The sequence below is a fragment of the Gopherus evgoodei genome, chromosome 1 (assembly GCF_007399415.2).
Source record: "Gopherus evgoodei ecotype Sinaloan lineage chromosome 1, rGopEvg1_v1.p, whole genome shotgun sequence".
In the NCBI taxonomy this organism is placed as follows: Eukaryota; Metazoa; Chordata; order Testudines; family Testudinidae; genus Gopherus; species Gopherus evgoodei.
The window spans coordinates 52517098-52541032 of NC_044322.1; the positions used below are offsets into that span (position 1 = coordinate 52517098).

At 45.3% G+C, this 23935-nt stretch overlaps 1 protein-coding gene and 1 pseudogene across 1 annotated transcript in view; one reads left to right on the plus strand and one right to left on the minus strand.

The window, feature by feature from the left end:
• ATP7B (ATPase copper transporting beta) overlaps positions 1-23935 on the plus strand; it is a 99182-nt gene that overhangs the window by 14359 nt on the left and 60888 nt on the right. The gene's annotated exons all lie outside the window — the stretch shown is intronic.
• On the minus strand, positions 10271-10389 carry LOC115644642 (annotated as a pseudogene).

Here is a 23935-nt window from a genome sequence, read left to right on the forward strand (position 1 = left end):
GTGAAAGTTAAGATTCAGAACTCCTATCCTTTGCTCCCCTAAAGTGTTAAATAAGATGTACTTATTGACACTTCTGCTTCAGAGTGCTTGTGCACAGCACCACTCACAGCACCAGCCACAGGGAGCATGGCCCTCTGTGGTGAGGAAATTGAAGAGGGGTTGCTAGGTTATATGAAACTATGAGCATAGGGCAATGGTGGCATTGAACATTGACACTATTTTCTGCAAGTGGTAGTGCTTTTATCTGGTATCTCACTTCTGAAGGTAACAAAGGCACAGAGAATGCAGCTGCTACTAGCATCCAAAGCCTTTCAGGCCTATATGTTGGTAGCCTGTGTACTGAAATGGTTCCTTCCAGAGCTATCATTGACAGAAGTGGGAAAGTGTCCTGGTGTGGATGAAGAAATAAGGTGGCCATCCCTAGAAATTTTTGGGACTAGATTACAGTTTATTTCCATGAAAGTTTCATTGTGATCTCTCAGAAGGATTCAGGGAACATCCCTGTGAATGTAAACAAACTGTTCTGCATGCCACCTTCCCTCACCTGCTAAATCTAGAGGGGAATAAAAAACAGATAATTCTACTTCTTTTTATTGTACCACTACCTCTTCTAGTATGAGTAAGTTAATGAAGAGTCAATAGCTGTGTCCGCTTAAGTTGGGGGCACCATCACTGTAATGAGAAATAAACCTTATCTGAGGTTCTTTCCCCTGCACTGGGCTCACCTGTGCTCGACTGCTGGGACTAACTGGACTGTGGTGAAGCCTCAAACAGCTCTGGCTCACGGCATAGTTGGATCCCCCTGTCATTTGTCCCTCATCCTCCTCCTTTTCCTCACCGTTCACGGCAGGAGCCTGTTACTTGGGCTCCTTGGAAGTATCCATGGTGGTCTTTGAAGTGGTGGTGGTGTCTCTGCCAAGTATTGCATATGGCTCTTTGTAAAAACAGCAGATCTGTAGCTTGGCATCAGATTCCTGTTGGCTTCCTTGGCCTTTTCCTTGGTTTTCACATTACAATGTTGCTGATCCCTGTTGTACCCCTTCTTTTGCCTCCCCCATGCCATCTGCTCATAGATGTCAAGTTTCGGTGGCTGGTCTGTAGTTGTGCTTGCACAGCCTCTTCTTTCCACCTCCCCAGGAGATCCAATATCTCCTGTCTGCTCCAAGCCAAAGCATGTCTGGAGCATGTAGCCAGCCTGGTCAGCTGGGCAGTTGCACACGGCAACTAGGTGTGTTTGCTAAGCTGGACAATTAGGAAATGACATTTCAAAATTTCATGAGGTTGTAAAGCAGGGGTGGGCTTCTGGTCTCCGTGAAAGCTTGGCAGCAGAGTTCACAGTTATGACCAGACTGGTCAGTGTCTGGCATTGTGGGGTGGCTGCTGGAGGACTGTTAGGATTGACATAGGTTCTGTAATTTTCACTCCATGCATCTGAAGAAGTGAGGTTTTTTACCCATGAAAGCTTATGCCCAGATAAATCTGTTAGTCTTTAAGGTGCCACTGGACTCTTTTTTTTTTTGTTTTTATAGGTAATGTAGTGTCTACATTTGTGCTCCATTGCCCTCTGTGCATCAACCCTGGCTCAGTGCCTCTCAGGCAGATGATGTTACTATGTCGGCATAATGGAGAGCTGACATCGATGGGTGGCAAATTTAAGAGTAGATACATGCATACCTAGGTCAGCGCAAGGCAACTTACATTGACTTAAGTTTGAAGTGTAAACCAGGCTTTATAGTATATATCTGAGAGCAGAAGTTGGCCTTTGTTTATGATCAGGAGATGCAATAAGAAGTTAAACAATTTGTGTCTACATAGGATTTTGGTGAAAGATTCCTATTAAAAAAAATTCAATTCTGTTAACATAGAATTTAAAAGACTTGATCCCGAAGCTTTTGCTAACGTATGTTATTCTTATTCAAGGTGTCCCATTTGTACTCAGCTGGTTGGGTGAAAGGCTCAGCAGTTAGGTTTCAATTCTATGAGGTGCAGAGTGTCTTCACCACACACACACACACACACACACACACCTTCTTGTCAATTGCTGGAAATGGGCCATTTTCATTACCACTACAAACAGTTCTTTTTCTCTCCTGCTGATAATAGCTCACCTTAACTGATCACTCTCGTTAGTGTGTGTATGGTAACACCCATTGTTTCATGTTCTCTGTGTATTTTCCACTGCAGGCATCTGATGAAGTGGGCTGTAGCCCACGAAAACTTATGCTCAAATAAATTTGTTAGTCTCTAAGGTGCCACAAGTACTCCTTTTCACAGTTAATGCTTGATCTGTTCTGCTAAACTGTCACTCAACAGAACAAAGGTTTCTGAGGGGGGAGGTTGCTAGTTTTTTTTGGGGAGGAGCAGGGCCGGTGCAAGGATGTTTCGTGCCCTTCCCCCCCACGGCAGCTCCCCCCCGCCACCCTGAGGCGCCCCCCTTGCAGCAACTCCCCACCCCAAACCCTCCACCCAGAGGCACCCCCCCCCGCCCCAGCTCACCCTGCCGCACCTCCTCCCCGAGCACACCATGGCTGCTTCACTTCTTCTGCCTCCCAGGCTTGCAGCGCCTAAGCTGATTGGCGCTGCAAGCCTGGGAGGCAGAAGAAGTGAAGCAACCACAGCATGCTCGGGGAGGAGGCGGGGCAGGGGTGAGCTGGGGCAGGGAGTTCCCCTGCGTGCCGCCCCCCCCCCCCATACTTGCTCAGGTGGCCCTCCCCATGTTCCCCTGCCCCAGCTCCCTCCACCTAAATACTGGCAGCAACCGAGGTGGCCAAAGATCCAGCCACCATGGTCGCTGCCGAAGAAAATGGCGCCCCCCAAATCCTAGTGCCCTAGGCAACCGCCTAGGTCACCTAAATGGTTGCGCTGGCCCTGGGGAGGAGATATTCTGAGGGGAACAGGAATGTTTCACACCAATCCAGTGTAGATACAGGTTTGAATTACCCACTTATATCTGTCCCCTTTGTACTAATCAGGATGTGGAAAGGAGCCAGAAATTGGGCACAGAGCTGGCCTGCAGAGAATTCCCTTTTGTTAGTACAGGTGTGCCAAATCTGGGCCCTGCACCTCTCTTCCCCCTCCCTCCATCCACCATGGGTGCAGGTTCAATTAAGGATTCTTCATTTGTGGTATAAATTAGAGGTGCTAGGAAGCAGCTCACTGAACTCCCAGACCAGGTTACAAGACACTCACTTTCCCTTCTCTTGCATTGAGCAAAACTGAGGCACTGGAGGAAATTTGTCCCCTAAACTAGCTAATCCCAGTATTTCAAGAGTGTAACACTTCGATTTCATTGGGAGTTGAGGACAATGAGGCACTCAATGCCCTGCAGGCTCAAGCCATTCTACTAAATTGCAGAATGCAAAGGTTTTGACTAAAAATGACTTGGAAGTAAAAGGGAATTGTCCCTCCTCCGCAGAACAGACCAAGGTGAATTTTGGAAAATTCATTGCTTTGTTGAGAATTGGACAGGGTATCAGATGTGGGGGGGGGGCATGTTTCCCTTTTCCCAAGCTTGCGCAGTGTTTAACTCTTCAGACTCAGATTTCTTAAAAGATGTCTCTGTGTGGTCATTCAGTCAATCAATTCAATTTAGTAGTGAGCTTTTGCTTTTATAAACTAATATGTACATAGCAGCAAATATCCTGGGTGTATAAAATCTTTATCAGGAACATTCACATGAAACTAGTTTCAATTAAATTATTTGAGGTAATACGTGTGCTTTAGGGACTTGCTCTGTTTTGTTGTTTTTTTTGTAGAAACTGCAAGATGTTCCTTGAGGAGCCTGTTTTTATGAGTAGATGGGCCTGTCTTGCTTAAAACTAGTGGCTGCTTCTGTAGAAGTTAACTAACTATGCTGATACATTCATCCCTATCTGTAACTTCAGCTGTGACAGCAATTTGACATCTGTCTGGAATACTTCAGCACTTCCCAGTATATATTGTCAGTTGCTATGTGACACATAGCAACCCAGTTTCTGCACACAGTTCTGCCATTCATCTTTTACAACCCTATATACAGAACCATTTGTAATATATTAATGTGCAGGATGAATTGTGGTGCCATGAAAATATATGGCACCTAACAAGCTGGGACTCCATTATAGCCCAGGTCTTTTCACTGAGGATTTCTCCCCATGTTGCACTCTCCATCAGTACCTGACCCAGGCTGAGGAAACTAATATCCAACCAGTGGACCAAATTTGGTGATGAATCCTGGTCACATGCCACCTGAGACATGTTGCACATACGCTAAGAAGAAGATTAAACAAGTAAACAGTCACATTAAGCAAGCTGTTAGCTTCGTTGGTTTATAGTTATTACATACTAATACTAGATTGTACCTTATCTTGGTCTATTTTCAATCAATACGTTGTCACGATTCCTAGCCCAGAGAAGAAACTAATCATTTACAAAAATATTATATGGTATTGTGATGCCTTGCTCAGGTCACCTAGAACTGTGAATTGCTGCATTCACAGGCGCCGACTTTCCAAAGTGCCATGGGGTACTCTATCTCTGGCTCTCCCCCAGGCCCCACCCCCACTCCACCCCTTCCCCAAGGCCCCATCACACCCCGCCTCTTCCTGTCCATGCTCCACTGCTTCCTGCCCAGTTCCTCCCCTGAGCACACCATGTCCTTACTCCTCCCCACTCCCTTCCAGCCTCCTGCACACCACGAAACAGCTGGTTGTGGTGGGCGGGAGGTGCACGGAAAAAGGGGGAGGCGCTGATCCACAGGGCCTGCTGACAGGCAGGAGGCATTGTGGGGGTGGAGGGTAGCTGATATGGGGGCTGCCAGGGGCTGCTCACCACCCACCATTTTTTCTCCATGAGTGCTCCAGCTCCAGACCACCCATTGAGTTGGCACCTATGGCCGTGTTACCACGCTGCCACAACAAGAGTGAGCTTTGCTGCTTCTAAGCTATGAGTCAGTCATAGAGGTCATGGATTCCGTGATTTTTATGAGACCTCTGTGACTTAATGAAAATTCCAATAATTCATTCCCACAGCAGCGGGACTCAGGTTTCAGCCCCACAGCACCAGGGCTCAGGCTTCAATAAATCCATGGTTTATTGTCTGCATCCTGTCCGTGACTTTTAATAAAAATACCTATGCCAAAATCATAGCCTTAGCTATGAGTCATTGCCCTACCACACCAGGTTGTCTCCCTTGCTAGCAAACTCCTCAGGACTCTGCCAGTCCAAACCTTGCCTTGCAGGTCAGTGAACCCCAGTTCCCAAATTCCCCAAAGAGGTTTTCCTGTTGTGTCCAGTCTCTCTCAATGGACCCTCACAGAAGTTATCAAGTTTGCTGTCTCCAGAGAGACAGAACACATGCCAGCCTGTTAGTTTGGCTGAGGATTTTAGCACTGAGGTGTTCTCTGTAATAAAACAAAACTAAGTTTCAAGAGGCAGGAAGGCTTCCTGAGGGTACAGTCCCCATCAATATTAAATGGCTATCTTCCCTCACTTGCTTACCTGATGGCTTTGTTGTACTTTTCTTATTAATGTGCTGTTCATTGCCTTTGTCTCACCATGCTTAATTTACAATGAAGATGCAGTCAAGCCTGCAAAACGACATTCCTTTGTCTAGGACAAGATGGAGTTAGGCACTGCCTGCTAAACACATTTTAGGAACTTATTTCCATCACACATCCATAATTCTGTATACATCACTTGTACATATGTGACGAAGTGGAAATGTTCTTAATGTTTTCTCTGAATACTGTGTGTGCCTCCGTTTCCCCTATGTATTACTCAGATATCTAGGTGATGAGATAAGGGTATGTGATCATTGCAGAGACCCCTAGAGGGCATGGGTCACTGCCAACTGGCTGCCTGGACACACAGAATGGCCAACTGTCTGTATACTGGCAACTGATGGCTGGAACCTGTCCTCTGCAAGGAGCCAGCCGAAGGGGTTGGAGAACAAAGAGACCAGGTGATCTGCTTGCCTAGGAAAGAGACAAAGCATGGCAGTGAGGCTGCTGAGTGTGACTGAGGCTGGGCTGTTGGAAGGATATTCCTGGGGGGATTCTGCGCCTATGCAGGAGTGCAGAATTCATATGGCCTGCATTTTTCTAGGCCCCCTGTGCAGAAAAATGCAAGAAAAATCTGCTGGGGGATATGCGCCTCTTCCCCAGAAGCCCAGGCAGCTTGTCTGTTCTAGTGTGCCTGGAGCAGCCTCAGAGACAGGGAGGCAACCTGGGCATGCATACCTGCATGATCACCGTCGGGGGGCGGGATTGGGTGTACGTGTGTGCCAACAAGCAAGCAAGAGAGAGACTGAGGCCTTGGCTACATTGGCGCTTTACAGCGCTGCAACTTTCTCACTCAGGGGTGTGAAAAAAACACCCCCCTGAGCGCTGCAAGATACAGCGCTGTAAAGAGCCAGTGTAAACAGTGCTGCAGCGTTGGGAGTGTGGCTCCCAGCACTGCAAGCTAAACCCCGTCAGGATGTGGAGTACGTGCAGCGCTAAGAGAGCTCTCTTCCAGCGCTGGCACTGCGACCACACTCGCACTTCAAAGCGCTGTCACAGCAGCGCTTTGAAGTTTCAAGTGTAGCCATACCCTGACTCTGTCCCTCTTTGCGACTGCAGCTCCCTGGAGTGTAAGGATAGGGCTTTTTATTATGCATGAGGTAGGCTAGAGGCACAAATGAAGCAGCCTGCTTGAGTTAATGGATCCTACTCTCTGAGGCACAAATGTAGCACCCACAGTTGTTAAAGTTGCTGTTGATGGTTAATTGAGCTCCGGGTATGGCTACACTTACAGCTGTACAGCGCTGGGAGTTACAGCTGTCTTCGTACAGCTGTGTAGGGAAAGTGCTGCAGTGTGGCCACACTGACAGCTACCAGCGCTGCAGTGTGGCCACATTTGCAGCGCTGTTGGGAGTGGTGCATTGTGGACAGCTATCCCAGCGTTCAAGTGGCTGCAACGTGCTTTTCAAAAGAGGGGCATGTGGTGGAGTGTGACAGGGAGTGTGGGGGAGACAGAGAGAGTGGATTTTTGGAGCTAACACTGTTGTCAGCTCCCTGCCTTGCAAGTTCTAAGGACTGGAAGATACACAGCACCTACCTTCAATCATTTTAAAAGTTTCAACCCCTTCCCCCACCCCTCTTTTATTCACTAAATGCAAATTATGCACTCCTAAATAGCCTTCGGACCACATAAGCAGCTGCTCAACATGGACTCCCCCTCCCCCTCCGCCGTGTGCCTTCTCTCCTCAAGCAAACAGCTGTGAACATTCCAAAGCAATTCCCCTGCCTGCCTCCGCTTGCTCACTCGAGCAAACAGGAGCCGAGTTTGTTTTTTAGATAAGCAGCTCGGGGGTGCTCGGAGTTCAGCCACTGTTCCGGTTTGTTGTGAACAGGCATTCTCGGATACCTCCTAATACCCTGGAGGCCAATTACAGCACATTTGGTGGCCACACTTGATGAGCAGCGCTGCAGCACCAGCGCTGCAATCGTTATACCCCAAGCAGACCAGGTGTACAGCCAGCGCTGCAGCCAGGAAGTTGCGGCGCTGGATGTGCCTTGCAGGTGTGGACAGTTACTAAGTTGCAGTGCTGTAAACCCACCACCAGCGCTGCAACTCTCCAGTGTAGCCATGGCCTCATTCTCTGAGGCAGACATGTAGCAGCATGCCTGTTGTTCCTATTGTTAGTTAACTGTTCCCATTCTCGGTCAATTCCCCCAGGAGCATTATAACCTGTGAACGTTTTAAGGCTCCTACATTGCCAAGTGATGTAACTGAGTCTTATTATAAAAAACAGTAAGGGAATCCTCTGCTAGGAAGATCTCTGTGATTTCTCACTTTTTTCCTGTGCCAAAGTGGCACAGTGGGGTTAGATTACAGCTCAGGATTTATTTTACTTACCTGTTTAAAAAAAAAAAAAGACTTTGAGGGCAAATAAAACATTTACCAAGCAGTCAATAAAATGTCAGGACAATCAGAACCAAGCACTTCCCAGAGTACCCAGCCAGGTCCAGGACAATGATTAGAAAAACTGTATGACTTTCATGTGTGAAAGTCTGAGCAATTTAAAATGACATTCAACTCCCCCAGCCCCCCGTTTGGTGTTCTGTAAATTTAACTGAAAATCCAGGATTGTAACTGGAATGCAGAGTATTAGTTACCAAGTGTGTTTTGTCACTTAACTTTCATGTGTTTGGGAAATGCTGAATAGTCATTGTGACTTTTTTCTGTATTGTAGTTTTAAATAAATTTACCAAAACAATTGGAAGAGGTGTGATTATATTGCATTAGTTTGACACAAAAAATGCAGATTTTTGCATTTTTTATGCAGAATTCCCACCCACACCCCAGGAGTAGAAGGAGTTAGTCTGCTGGTTTGGGACTTGGGGAGAGACCTCTGGGCTCTGGATCCCCCCTTCCCCAGATGGACTTTGCTGTAACTTCCTGCTTTCTGTGCTAACAAGATCTGTTCAACTTTGTTACCATTGACTAATAAACCCTTCTGTTTTCCAGTGCTGGCTGAGAGTCACTGGCTGCGGAGGTGGGGTGCATGGCCCTTTTTGGAATGGTGTAAGCAGTAGTGCAAGTAGAAATAATTTCTTGCAGGTTCTGCACTCATGGGAGGGACAGAAAAGGGGGGGCCTTCCCATGTGACTCCTCCCTTCCTCAGCCCGGGGCCCCCACGCTCTCCCCGTCCCCAGGACCGGCGCTAGGGTTTTGAGGGCCCTAGGTGGACGGCAATTTCGCCACCCCGCGCGCTTGTCCCACGGCTCCACTGGAGCTGCTGCAGTGGTGCCTGCGGAGGGTCCGGTGCTCCGTGGCTCCGGTGGAGCTGCCACAGTTATGCCTGCGGGCGGTCCACTGGAGCCGCTCAAGCAGCCGACCGTCCGCAGGCACGACTGCGGCAGCTCCCGCGGAGCACCGGATCCTCCGCAGGCACCACTGCGGCAGCTCCACCAGAGCCGCCTGACGCCCCCTCCGCCAAAACGGCGCCCACCAATTATTCTGGCGCCTTAGGCGATTGCCTAGGCTGCCTAAATGGTAGCGCTGGCCCTGCCCGTCCCCTCCAACACCACCCCCCTTTGTATGTGCAAGCATCAACATGCTTAACTACTCACTTACCCCAAAATATGTAGTATTCGGTCTGTTTATATGGAATATGGGAGTTGAGTGAGAAGCCATTTCAGCATATGTATGACTTATTTAAGGACATATTTTAAGTAGAACTGTATCCTAAACTGCTTTATGGTATTGTACCCAAACACTGCATTTCAATGGGGGATTCACCTTCCTTTATAGGAACAGCCTCCTGAAACTCTTACCAGTCCATAAAAGTGGTCCATAGTCATGCAAAAAGTCCCATTGTCTTCAATGGGATTGATCAAATGATTAAGGGTTTACAGAATTAGGTTCCAAGTCTGTAAACTGTTCTGGACAAAACAACGCCTGAGCTGTCAGATGAGAAGGAGCTTCATTTGAATAAAGGTGGGCAGATGTGTGATAAATCTTAGCTCCATTGCATACATCACACAATAATATTAATGACCTGTGTGTTACCAGTTTACATATGACACTTTATGTGACATCTTTTAGTTACAGTTTATGACAACAGTGAACTGTGGCTAGGCGTGTGTAAAACCTGTACGGGTACAATGTGCCCTTGGCCATTTGACATCTGCGGGGCTCCTGGGTCACAAGTATGTAACTTCAACAGGAAATGTCACATGGTCCAATTGTTCTCACGTGGATTATTCTTATAGGGACTATAAACTCCATACACTTGCACTTCTGCAGTATCCTTCACTGTTCCATCAGAGGGCTCCCTGCTTCTACTAGTTACTCTGGCAGAATTGGCAGTGGATTTGAACCATAGATCAAGAGAGAGCATGGGGGGAGAAATTTGCCAAAGCAAGAGCCATCCTCATGGAGGCTCAGTAACTCTGTGCTGCCTTCTGGCCTATGGTCCCTTTCAGAGCAACACTGCCATGGACTGTCCCTGACCCGCTTCAGTGGGTGGGTTGCATAATTCAGACTGGAAGGCTTTCCAACCATAAGAATGACACTCACAACACTAGCACCACTTTTCCTCAATAAACCTCTAGAGAAAAAAAATGAGTTAAACATCAAAAGCAAACACCCTGCCCTAAGCAGAACTTTACCCCAAAAAGGAAGACATGCCAGAGACTCCATGAAATCCACTCATGGAATCCTAGAACATTAGGGTTGGAAGAGAAGTCAGGAGGTCCTCTAGTCCAACCCCCTGCTCAAAGCAGGACCAACCCCAACTAACTCAGTGCCTACAGCATCTGGGATTCCCAGGCGGTCACCCATCCAAGTACTAGCCAGACCCAGGATGGTTTATCTTCTGAGATCAGACGGGACGGGAGGCGTTTGATCCGGTATGGCCATAGGCCACTATGACATTGTAACTGCTATTGACTTTATGTGGAAGGTTCTCCGATACTGTGGTAATAAAATCCTAAAACAGATGCATAGATAAAATGAGTTTCTGTGAGTTTTTCTTCTTTTCCATCCGTGGAGATAGAGAGGATGATTTGGCCCATGCTAGTGATTCATGCGAGTCACATCACTTAATGCACTGCTGGAAGTGCTGAGATACAATGGCAATGAACATGTTAAGAATCTATATAGAATAGAATTTGAAAAAATCATATTGCTGCAATTAAGTTCTCTTGTTACATGCATAGAGTTTATTTCCAGTAGTTGGCAGCATAAGATAGCAAGAAGCAAGAGTTAAAATAAACTTGCCTTGATCTTGCTTTTACATGCATCTAGTTCTGCTGGATTGTTCAACATATTGGCTTGTTATATTTTAGAAACAGCGTTCACAATGCAAATGCAAGGTGGTGTTATGGCTGTCTTTTGAAACAAAGATATCTGTGCTGTATATAACTGAAATAGATTTTATTAAATTGGGATTTATGTAGAGATGCCGCAATTTGACTGGGATTAGGCATTGGTTATAGAACTAAGAACCTGGGGTCTTGAGTCTAACACTAACACTAAAAATGTATAGCAAATTCCTTACCAACTTGTGGAGTGAAGGTAGGCTGTGTTATTTGTGCATGTCTGGCTCATACTGCAACAAGTGAATGTGGGTGGCTCCCATCAGGTGCGCTTTAAGGGTGAAATTACCCCTATGCAGAGGGCCAGCACAAGACTTCTGCCCCACATCAGGCATAGGCTTTACGCTGGCAATCTGCACAGGGTATATTTCATTAAAATTAGGCTGGGCTTCACAAGAGCCATTATTGACTTGCCAGCTATTGGTTCAGCCACTACCACTCACCCCTTTAATTTAATAATCTGTTGAACCGACATCCCATTTAAGTAAAATAAAATAATAACCCTGTGTGATGGATTATCATCCCTAAGATGCTGTTTTGAAGCCATGAGAAACCGCTGTGCCCTCTACCCACTCAGTTGGACCGGCCCTGTTCACACTGCTTTCCTTGGTTGGAGATGCAGCCAGCCTCACCAAGGCCCTGTTATCACCCAGCATGACAGTTGGTGGCGCCACACACTCAAACTGGGCTACCTGAGTGCCAACAGCAGACACCAGCCAGTTTCCCAGCTTTCCAGGCATGCATCCTCCTTGGAGTATAAACCCAAAATGATATCATCTTGCACTGCACAGGGATCTGTAAAGTTATTAGTATGTCCTCCTCTCCCTCAGTGTGGAGAAGAATATGCACACTTGAGGTAACTAAGCTGAGATTTTTCCCCAGACACTTTACTTAAAGGTACACTGGTTTAGGTTAAAATATAAACAAGTTTATTAACTACAAAAGAGAGATTTTAAGTGATAGCAAACAGATCAAAGCAGATGACTTAGTAAATGAACAAAACTGCAATCTAAGCCTAAAATACTAGAAAGATAGGCTATGAATTAGCAAATTCTCACCCTGTCTGACAATACAAGCAGGCTTGCAGCTTCTTAAGGCACAAGCTGCATTTGCTTTGCAGCTTGGGATCCCCTCTCCACTTCCAAGTCTTTTCTTTCAGAGCTTCTCTCAGGTGTTGAGTTGTGAGGGAGTGAAGAACTGATGATGTCACGCCTGGCCTTATATAGCTTTAGCACAGGACGGGAACACTTTGTTCCTAGCTCAGTTCCTAGACCAGCTTGTGGAAAAAACACTGGTCCCAAAATGGAGTTCAGAGTCATGTGGGCTGGTCACATGCCCTTGCAGTGTCATAGCGGTCATTACTTACAGGCTGTCTGGAGCATTCTCAGAAAGGCTCATCAAGGGGAGATAGGCTTCTCCTAAGTCCTGTTGTTTACCCTAATGGCCCTGAATGGACCTTCACAACCAGCTGTTTAGACTGGCAGCATCTTGCCTAGTTAGTGTCACCCAGGTGTGACCACATGTGAAATACAGATGCATAATCAATATCCATAACTTCAGATACAAAAATGATGCATGGATACAAATAGGATAATATTCAGAAAATCATAACTTTTCCAATGACACCTTACATGACCCATCTTGTACAAAATGCATCATAATCATATAATATCACTATGAAGAATATGGGGTGCAGTGTCACACCCTATATTTCATTTACCTATTCAAAACAAGACAAGACACAAGTTGTTGTCATGCTCTCTGGAGTGGCCCTCGAATCAGGGCAGACTGTCAAGAAGCAGGGCAGAGATCCTGAACTGACTGTGTTCTCTAAGTGTCACCAACCCAGTAACAAATGTGAACTCCTAACACACTAAAACAGTCCACTTGGACATTCCGATCTATCTTCCTTGCCACCCAGGCAAGCTGGATCCAGTGGTGGTTATACACCAAACATTTGGTTGTTCCCAGTCCCAAGAGACCAGTCACTTGCCTCAGGTCAACTTATACATTATATCTCACACCAAATACAACACTTGTATCCAATCCTACAGTAAACTAACTAAGGATTTATTAACCAAAAAAAGAAATGGGAGAGTTATTGTAAGTTTAAAGCAGACAAGAATATATATACAAATGAGTTACATTCTGTGGTTCCAAAAGGTGACAAAGATGTAGTATTCTGCCAGCTCTGAATGTCATTTAGGGCTATCCCAGGTGGACCCTGGGGATCTCTGCTTCTGTTTCATAGCTGTGAGAGTCCAAACAGCAAAAGAGAGAAAAAAAATTTTGACAGCTACTTTTTATTTTGTTCTTCCAGAATTCAAGCTGATGGGATGAGCCTTTTTGCACATATCCTCTTCATGGGAGTAAGGGGCAATTAACAAAATCTTTGTATTGTGATGTCCCATGATGGTCCATTTAGTCTTGATAGGGATGAGCAGGAGATGATCCCTCCTGACTGGGCTCACAGTTTCAGAGCAAACACTTTTTATAGTTACAAAGCAAAAACTTAAATATTACCTTGAAGCATGTGATAAAGACATTATAAGTGAGATGCATGCGGTAACTTACAGGCATTCCATAAAGTCTGAACACTAAACACATCGTTATAAGTCCAATACCTATCTTAACCTTACTAAAACGCAAAGTGACTCAACCTGGTTTCCAGCAATAAATTTGTCAGGTACTGTCTGAGATCTAAAGCCTTGGCCAGAGCTGGAACCTGGTCCACCAGCCTCACAGTTATACTAAAAATCCCTCTGAAATTCACAGAACAATTTAGAAAAGTTGAAATTGCTAAATGACAGCCGTGTAGGTAGCAGAAGTTACCACCTATGTACTAGATTGAGTTTTTAAACGTGAGCCTATTTTAGCTATGTATTTCAGAACAATGAAAGGGCTTACATGTTTGTTAAGACGAGTCATCCAGGAGCGGTTCAAATTGTAAAATTTATTAATTTCAAATTATATTTAAATAAAAATTTACTTAAAATTGGGAAAACATTAGTGAGCTATTCCATTCTGTTCACCTTAGATACTGCTTTTGCTCAGACTTTCTAGAAAAAGTCAGCTTTGATCAAAGGCCAAACATGAAAAACTTTAGCACAGAGGTGAAACTTTCAGAAAGTTAAGCACACTGAAAATGGGGAGACGATAGCGCAAGTCATGTAGTGATCCTATCTAGAGTGGGTTCTGCCAGGTGCCTGCTATGGCTTCATAGATTCCAAGACCAGAACTGACCATTGCGATCATGTAGTCTGACCTCCTGTATAACACAGGCCAAAGAACTTCCCCAGAATAATTCCTAGAGCACAGCTTTTAGAAAACATCCAGTCTTGATTTAAAAATCCACCTGATCCTTGGTTAATTGTTCCAGTAGTTAATTACTCTCACCCTTAAAAACATATGCCTATTTCCAATCTGAATTTGTCTAGCTTCAACTTCCAGCCATTGGATCATGTTATACCTTTCTCTGCTAGATGGAAGAGACTATTATTAAATATTGGTTCCTTATGTACAGACTTACAGACTGTAACCAAGTCACCCCTTAACCTTTTCTTTAAGATACACAGATTGATCTTAAGAGTATAGGGCATGTTGTCTAATTCTCTAATTGTTCTCATGGCTCTTTTTGAGCCCTCTTCAATTTATTAACATCTTTCTTGAATTGTGGGTACCAGAACTGAATTCAATATTCCAATATTCAATAGTTGTAATAGTGCCAAATACAGAGGTAAAATAACCTTTCTACTCCTACCTGAGATTCCTCCGCTTATGCATCCAAGGCTCGCATTACCCCTTTTGGCCACAGTGTCACACTGGGAGTTCATGTTGAACTGATTATTCTGGGAAGCAGTGACTGTGAAAAAGATTTGGGGGTAGCAGAGGATAGAGTCCCCTATCCTGTCAGTATGGGCTATGCTCTTTGTTCCTACATGTACACATTTAGCCATATTAAAACGTATATTGTTTGCTTTTACCCAATTTACCAAGTAAACCAGATTATTTTGAATCGGTGATCTGCCCTCTTCATTAGTCCCCTCTCCCTCAATTTCAGTGTCATCTGCAAACTTTATTAGTGATGACACAATGTTTTATCAATGACTTGGAATAAAAGAGTTAAATAGCATCTAGCCAAGAACAGATCACTGAGAAACCCCACTGGAATCACATCTGCTTGATGTTGATTCCTATTTACAATTACATTTTGAGACCTTTCAGTGATCCTGTTTTTAATCCATTTAATATGTGCCATGTTAACAGTATATTCTTCTAGTTTTTAATCAAAATGTCATGCAGTATGAAGTCAAACACCTTGCAGAAGTCTATTATGTTCTTTATCAACCAAACTTGTAATTTCATCAAAAAAAGATTTCAGGTTTCTTTGACAAGATCTATTTTTCATAAACCCATGTCAGCTGGAATTAATTGTATTTTCCTCCTTTAATTCTTTATTAAAAGAAGCTTATGTCAGCCACTCCATTATCTTGCCTGGGATCAATGTCAGGCTGACAGGCCTATTATTACCCAGGTCATCCCATTTACTCTCTTTAAAAAAATTGTCACAATATTAGCTTTCTTCCAGTTTTCTGGAATTTCCCCAGTGCTCCAAGACTTATTGAAAAATCAGTGTTAATGGTCCAGCTAGCTACTCAGCTCTTGGATGCACGTTGTCTGGACCTGCTGATTTTAAAATGTCTAACTTTAGTAGCTTCTTCTTAGCATCCTCTAGAGATACTGGTGGAATGGAAATAGTATTATCACCATATGATGAAACTGTATCAGTTGTTTTTTCTCCAAATACAGAGCAGAAGTATTTATTCAACACTACTTATTTTTTTGAAGTATTATTGATAATTCTACCATTTCCATCTAGTAATTCATCAAAATCATTGTCAGGATTCTTTCTGTTCTTAATATATTTAAAAACTCCTTGTCTTTACCTCTTCAGCCACAGACTTTTGCCTTGTGTCCCTTGGCTTCCTTTATCAGTTTTCTATAATTCCTAACTTCTGGTTTATATTCTATCAACTTCCCCTTTTTCCATTTATTATATTATTTTGTTATTTATAAATGTGGCACATCAGAGTTGGTTGTTGAACATATTGCCTGTTTATATTTTTTGATTGCATGAGAAATATAGAACTTATACAGAAGGCAATTGTTCTTTTTGTACTTACACTTTGACCTAAAAATAGTATCTTTTCCCTATAATAATGTTATAAATCTTGTGGGTTCCAGGTCCAAATCCACAGAGTTCCTGCAGTGTTAGTGTGTAAATAACAGAAACAATTATAAGTAGATTGTCTGCTTTAGGAGTTTCAAAGTACCAAGTCCAGATAATATACAGCCATAAATGTTAGGCCCAGTAGCTACGGGATTAAAAATCAGTGATGTTTTAATTAACAGTAATTTTTCCATGGCAGATACACTGAGCTTGGAGCATGCTGGATCCAAAACATTCTTTTTTAATGTATTGTGGAGCACTGGGTGTATAGAAGTACAGATACTGATCTTCCTTGCAGTTCTACTGAACTCAATGATCTTATTCTGTTGTAAAACTTGTGTCAGATCAGAACTGGACATACTCTATCTCCCAAACTAAAGGTTGCTGGTCTTACTTTTGTTGTTAAAAGTTTATAAGACAGAGTCCTTAGTTTTTTGTTTGGGGACAGGAAGAGACTCCAACTCTCATGTTTTACAAAGAACTGAAGCCAAAATTCAGACCTGGTTTGAACTGGGACAAAGTCACCAACTTCTGTTGATGCTGTTGCTTAAGCAGGTATGAATTTGGCTCCAAGTGTCTAGATTTTATGAAATCAAGTGGTTTGTATAACTTGTGTTATGATGATCCCAGGCTTTTACATATAAGACATTATATTGCTTGTGATTATTTCATCTATTAATCTATTAGAGGAATATGTTTACCTTTCAATTTATGACGACACTGATATATCTAAGAACTGCTGTCATGCTTTTCCTGCAGTGCTGTAATGAAGTCAAAAAAAGTTGGGTTAGGTTTTTTTGATCTCATAGGTCAAAACTGAGGTTCTGAAATTTGGGTGTGAATCCAATCCCTCACTTTAAGAGTGAAGAAAGTCAGTTAAGTGTAAAATACTTAGTTGGTGCCCTGTTCATGATAAATAGATATACTTTTTAATTAAAAATAAAAGCCATATCAGTTGGTTTGGAAAAGTACAGAATGTAGTTAAATGGCCTGAACCTGATTCAGCTTCCACTGAAGTCAGTAGCAGAACTGACTGTCTTCAGTGGAAAAAGTGTCTAGCCTTGTATGGATTAATATGAAAGAAAAATGCCATGATATGCAAAGATGTGTTAATACCATAGAATTATTTGAGTAGAAAATGTGTAAATGTAATGACCCCAGGCCTTTGATTTACAGAAATCATAAGAATTGTGTGAGTGGGATATTTCCCTTAAATTCAGTGGCTGTTTTTCTGCAGAGTAAATTTTTGTTTTGTTTTCTCCCAGTCCAAGCAACATTTTTAAAACCAGCTGCAAAGTTGTCAAGTCTCATGATTTTACTTTGTTTCATGATATTTTGTGGCTTTTTTTCTTAAAGCTCCCTCTCCTGGAGTCACGTTGTTAGGTAATAAAGCAAGTCCTCACTCACCTCTCCAGCACCCGAGTTCGTGCGGAGTTGGTATAGGGCACGCAATTCTGTCAGAGACCAGACACCAATGCGTTGATCAACGGGCTCACACTATCCCAAAAGCTTTAGAATAAGTGTGGTGCCTTTATTAGGGGTGAGCATCAATATTTATACACAGAAGTAAACAAAGTGATTAACAAAAGATAATGGTCATGCATAATCAATCAAGATTTTACAGGAAAAGCAAGTTTAACAAGTAAATGCATAGAGATAAAGGCTAATGGCTACTTGAGAAAGGGGGTGTCATGAGTAGTTTGCAGGTCAGTGCTTTGTTCGATAAAGGGTTCAGAAAGGATTATGCAGAGACGGCCAGTCTGGGTGTGTTTTGGCTCCCCAAAGTTCACCAAAAGTTTAGACTCAACATTCCTCCATTTGTAGCTTTGAGATAACTATTAATCAAAAAGCTACACCCTATTTCAAGATCTCAAGGGCCGCTTGGCAATTTCAGCCTGGGCCAATTCGAAGAGAGTAAGGCTTTTAGCTGAAGTGGGAAAAGAATAAACTGACTTACATGAGTTTATGAGGGAGGGGACACACTGAATACAGCAACACAGTATTATAAGGACTACTATGGCCCCAACAACACCCACCAAGAGGTTTTTAACCCACCCAAGTCTGGGCAGCCAATTCCATAAGGCTCCCCACCAATCATAAGGTGGCTGGCCAGAGGAGTAGTTTTTAGCCATTTCCCTTAGGTGTTTGGTACGTTGAAAAGTGTCAGAGTAGGTGTCATTTACAAAAACACAGCATTCTTCATTTATGAGGGCGCAAGTTCCTCCCTGGGCTGCTAACATCATATCTAAAGCCATTCTGTTTTGCAAAGCTAACTGGCGCAGCTGGGACGTTTCCCCGGCCTGATTTTCAAATAGGGTTGCAGTTTCATTGGTCAAAGATTCTAATAGTCCCTGTAGACGGATGATAGCACCCTTCAAGCTAGTGTGACCAGCCCACCGCTGCCAGGACAAACCATCATGGAGATTAATATCTCTGTCAGTTTCACGGATGTTACGAACGTGGGGAAAATGAGGGGGAGTGAGGGAGATGCGAGAAGGCGGTGCTAGCCATGCCAAATAACATGACCCTGCCCAATCAGGGGAGAGAAAATAATAAGCCTTGGGCCCGCACACCCAGTATGTTCCATATAATGCGTTTTGGGTATTCCATTTCTCAAAGTAGGAGGTAACCCACCACCCGTTGTACCACTGTTCCCCTGGTAACGCAGAGGGGTCGTTATGTGAACTGCAGAGGCACAATTTGGTAGTGTTGTCCTCAAAGGGCAGTGTAGTACTGCTTGAGCAGTTGTAGAAGGCAATTGTGTATCCTTTAACAATTAGTTGGACACCCTCGAGATCTGAGCAGGGCTTTTTAAAAACTGACTCTGAAAACCTGCCCCTCCATGAAAAAGTTGAAAAGGTTGGATCGGGGTGAGGGATCCACATATGGGATAAGTGGGATGCGCAAGGCTTGAAGCCAAGATTTTTACTAAAGGCGGTGCCATTAAAATATATGTTGCATTTACTTGTTCCCACAAAAGTTGACCCTTTTTCTTTAACAAAACACAGTGATCCTGTTTGATTGGTTACCCTGAGATATTTGTTAATTGGCACTCCTGTTTTGTCCCATGTAAGATTGGGTTGGACTGGATTTTTTATTCTAGTTGGTGGCATCCAAGTCATATTAGCAGTGGTTAGGGGAATGGGTGTGAAGGGGAGTCCCTGTGCTGCATTTACTGGAAATTGAGTACATACCCAGCAATCACTTCTATTTCCTAAAATACGAGTTTTAACCTCGTGGGAATATCTAATAAAAGCATTATCTTCATAAGCAGAAAATAAACTAAAAAAGCATAAAAAAAAAACATACAGTTGTCAGAATAAAGGGTCCTCTCATTTTTTCCGAGTCAATTTAAGTCTAATGTCTGAGAGAGGTAAGCTGGTCCACTGGTCGAAGGCAGTGTCCTCAGTGGTGACAAGAGCTGCTGGTCCGTCACTGTGGTCCACTACGGCTGGCTTGACGTGGGAGTGGTGGATCCAAGATTTGCGTCCTTCCAGGAACACTGCAGTCTGGGTTGTCAAAAGAACCTGGTGGGGTCCAGTAAACCTTGGCTGGAGGGTGTCGTCACGAACGAACTTTTTGGCCCAGACGAAGTCCCCTGGTTGGAACGGGTGGATTTGTTCCTCCAGCGGCACGGTCTGGGAAAACTGCGAGGCTTTCCAAAGGGTACGGAGGCGAGCCTGTAGGGAGAGAAACTGACACGCGGTCATATGATCCCCTCCCAATAGTGAAACATCAGCACGTGGTAGCGCCCCGCCTTTGAAAGGGGGGTGTCCATAGAGCAGTTCAAAGGGGGATAATCCCAATGCGCGGGTTGGGCGAGTACGAAGGTGAAACAGGACCAAGGGAAGTACCTGAGGCCACTTTAATCCTGTTTCCTGACAGTATTTAGCCAATGTAAACTTAAGTTCCCTATTCATACGCTCAACTTTCCCGCTAGACTGGGGGTGGTAGGGTGTATGAAAGGAGTGTGAAATGCCCAGTCCTTGTTCTAAACGGCCAAGGACATGACCAGTAAAGTGAGGTCCGCGATTTGAGTCGAGCACAAGAGGGATGCCAAAACGGGGTACAATGTCTCTAAGGAGAATTTTCGCCACTGTGGCAGCAGTACAATTAGCAGTAGGAAAAGCTTCGACCCAGGAAGTCAGAGGGCAAACCAAAACAAGGAGGTGCTTTTTCCCAAAAGCCTTTGGCATATCTGCAAAGTCAATTTGAAGATGTTGAAATGGAGCAGCAGGCGGAGGTCTTCCACCCTTAATTTTGTTAAGAGGCGGAGCAGGTCCATTACGCTGACATGTGCTGCATGCTTTCACTATTGATAGGCAATAGGGTTGAATGCCTGGAGCATACCAAAAGCGAGCGATAGTGTCCACGAGGGCGTGCGTGCCGTAGTGACTCCCTTTATCATGGTGCCAGCGAACTGCCACGGGGTATGTGGAGCGAGGGAGGCAGACTCGGCCATCTGGCATAAGCCAGGTCCCTTTGACCAGAGTGGCCCCGAGGCTCTCCCACGATTGTAGTTCAGCAGCGGGTACTGGTACGGGGTGCGGTGGAGTAAAGGAGGAGGTTGCAATAGCCAATGTGGGCATGGCTAAAGGTAAGGTGGCAGCCTTCTTGGCGGAGGCGTCAGCCAGGGCATTCCCACGGGTAATGGGGCTACTATCTTTAGTATGGGCCCGGCAGTGAACTACAGCCAGGACAGAGGGTTTTTGGAGGGCGTCCAAAAGCTTGTGGATGAGGGGGAGGTGCTGAATGGGTTTACCGGCAGCTGTCTGGAAACCTCGAAACTTCCAGAGGTGGATATGACAATGCACAACTCCAAAAGCATATTTGCTATCAGTAAAAATGGTAACGGTCTTACCAGCAGCCAACTGGCAAGCTCGGGCCAGGGCATAGAGTTCAGCGGCTTGGGCTCCCCAGTTGCCTGGCAGTGAGGCGGCCTCTTGAATGTCCCATTCAGAGGTGACAGCATAACCTGTGAAACGCTTGCCATCAACATAGAAGGAGCTTCCGTCCGAGAAGAGGATGCAATCGGGATTGTCCAGTGGCACGTCAAACATGTTGTCCCTTATCTGTAAGATGCTGGAAACTACTTCCACACAGTCGTGCTGATCCTGGAGGACTGGCAGGTCAGGAAGCAAGGTAGCTGGATTAAGGGGTCCACACCTTTCAAAAATTAGGTTAGTGTCTTCTAAGAGTTCGGCCTCTAGCTGTTGCTGACGATGGGCCGAAAAGACTTGTGTTGTGCCCCTACGCAGAAGGGCTGACAAGGCATGAGAGGTCCAAACCGTGGTAAAATGACCCAGGGTTAGGCTCTTGCCTTTGTGATCAGCAGGGCAGCTGCTGCCAGAGTCCAGGTGCAGGATGGGGTTCCCTGAGCGACAGGGTCGATTTGCTGAGAGTAAAAAGCAAGCGGGAAATGGTGGGGCCCGCTCAGCTGGGTAAGGACACCACTAGCAATTCCGCCCCTCTCGTGGACAAAAAGGTGAAAGGGTTTGCTGTAATTGGGGGGGCGGAGAGACATGGAGGAGGCCACACTGTCCTTGAGTAACTGAAAGGCTTTAATAGTGTCCGGGGACCACTGCAAAGGGTCAGGAGCAAGGTTAGCAGTGAGTCGGTGGAGCGGTTTGCTTAACTCCCCGCAGGATGGCAACCAGGGGCGACAGAAGCCAATTAATTCTAAGAAACCTCGAAGTTGTTTCTTGGTGTTCGGTAGAGGGCAGTTTTGAATAGTCTTTATGCGGGCTGGGTCCATCTGTCTTCCCTCTGGGGTTAACAGGAAGCCCAGATATCGGACCTTCTGTGAGACCCACTGAATCTTTTTAGGGTCTACCTTGTGGCCTCTGGTGTGTAGGTATAATAAAAGTGCCTTACCATCGATGCGGAGGGCAGCTTCTTCGCGATTACCTAATAGGATGTCATCTACGTATAGGACCAATGTGGATCCCTGCGGACTGGTGAAACCTTCCAAGTCGTGGCGGAGGCAGTGGCTGAAAATCGTGGGGCTGTCTCTGTAGCCTTGAGGAAGTCGTTGCCAGACATAACTTTGTCCCTCCCAGGTGAAACCAAAGAGATACTGAGAGTCTGGGTGCACAGGAATGCTGAAAAAAGCTGATTTTAAGTCAATAACAGTGAACCACTCAGCATCCCAGGGGATTTGGCTGATGATAGTAGCTGGGTCAGGAACTACTGCATGAAGAGGGACCACATACTGATTAACAACTCGTAGATCCTGTACAAAGCGCCAACGAACAGGGTCTCCGTCCTTTTTAGGAGGCTTTTTGACAGGCAGTATAGGGGTGTTACAGGGAGTGCGCTGAGGGCGGACTAGCTTTTGTGCAATTAATCCCTCGATAATGGGGCGGATGCCCTCCCGGGCTTCCAGCGACAGGGGGTATTGAGGGACTGACGGGGGGGTTAAGGAAGGCTTCACCTGAATCCTTACGGGTTCTGCCGAAAGGAGCAGGCCAACATCAGTGTCAGAAATTCCCCAGAGGGTTGAAGGCAAGTCAGTGAGGTCAGGGGAGAGAGAGGGGGAGGTTTCCCAATTACCCTGAGTAGGGGCCGAATCTCCTAACACTGTCATCAATAATCCTACCCCTTCAGGAGTGCAGGTTAAAGTAGCCTCAAGCTTACAGAGTAAATCCCGGCCCATCAAAGGGATCGGACAAGCTGGGGAAAAAAGAAAACGGTGAGGAAAACATTTATCAGCATAAACAACATTCAAAGGCAAAGTGAGTTCCAGAGACTGTGGGTTGCCCTCCACCCCAGTTGCAGTTTTAACCTCAGAGGATAGCCAGGGAGAGGGGGCATGATTTAAAAGAGAGAAAGTAGCCCCAGTATCAATGAGGAAAGAGACAGGCAGTCCCTGGACTGAAAGGGTTAAACGAGGCTCTTTGCTGGGAGGGGAGAAAGTGAGAAAGGAGCCGGCTAAAGACATTAAGGAAATAAGACCATTACATTGTTTGCCTTCGCCCCCGGGGTACCGTCATTGAGGAGGCTGAGTTTGCTGCGGCTGCTGCTGTTTCCCGTAGTTGATCCAGGCCTGGGGAATGGGCTGAGCTGGTGGTGCAGGGGTGTATTCCTCACTTGTGTAAGCATCTGCGGATGCAACCAGACCCTCTGGGCGTCTCCAGGGGCATTCACGTTTAAAGTGACCAGGCTGTCCGCACTGAAAACAATTTCCTGATGGCTGGGGTCGCCAGGACCCTCTTCCCCGAGCACCCTGGAATCCCCTGCCACGGCCACGGCCTTTGCCTCGAACACCGCCGTGAAAAGCTAAAGCCATCAGCTTATATTCTTCCTTTTTCTCTTTCTTTTTACTACTTTCCCTTTCTTTCTCCCAGGCAAAATCAGCTACGTCCAACACTGAAGTGACTGACTCACCTCCCCAACCAGGGCGAAACTTTAAGAAGTAATCCCTTACAGGGGGCACCGACTGATTCACAAAAAATGAAATAAGAGTAGGGTGGTCTGCTTCTCTCTCAGGATCCATCTGAGTGAACATTCGGGCCCCCTCCAATAGCCTCGACCAGAACTTTCTGGGCGGCTCATCAGATTCCTGCCGAATCTGCATGAACTTAGCCTGATTAGGCGAGCGGCGAGCCATTTCCTTGAGTCTCTCTAACAATCGCTCTCGATCTGCTCGCAGCTGAGTCAGCCTTGGCTGAGTCCAGTCTAGGGGATTCCAGCCAGCGGCCAGATCCCGCCTATCCATCCAAGTAAGATTAACTGCATTGCTATCTCCCCATGTCCTTTCTGCCATCCACAATCTACTACGTTCCTCTCCGGTCAAAACTCTACTTAACAACTGATCCACATCCGTATAAGTAGGATTATAACTTAAAAACAATCTTTCTAGA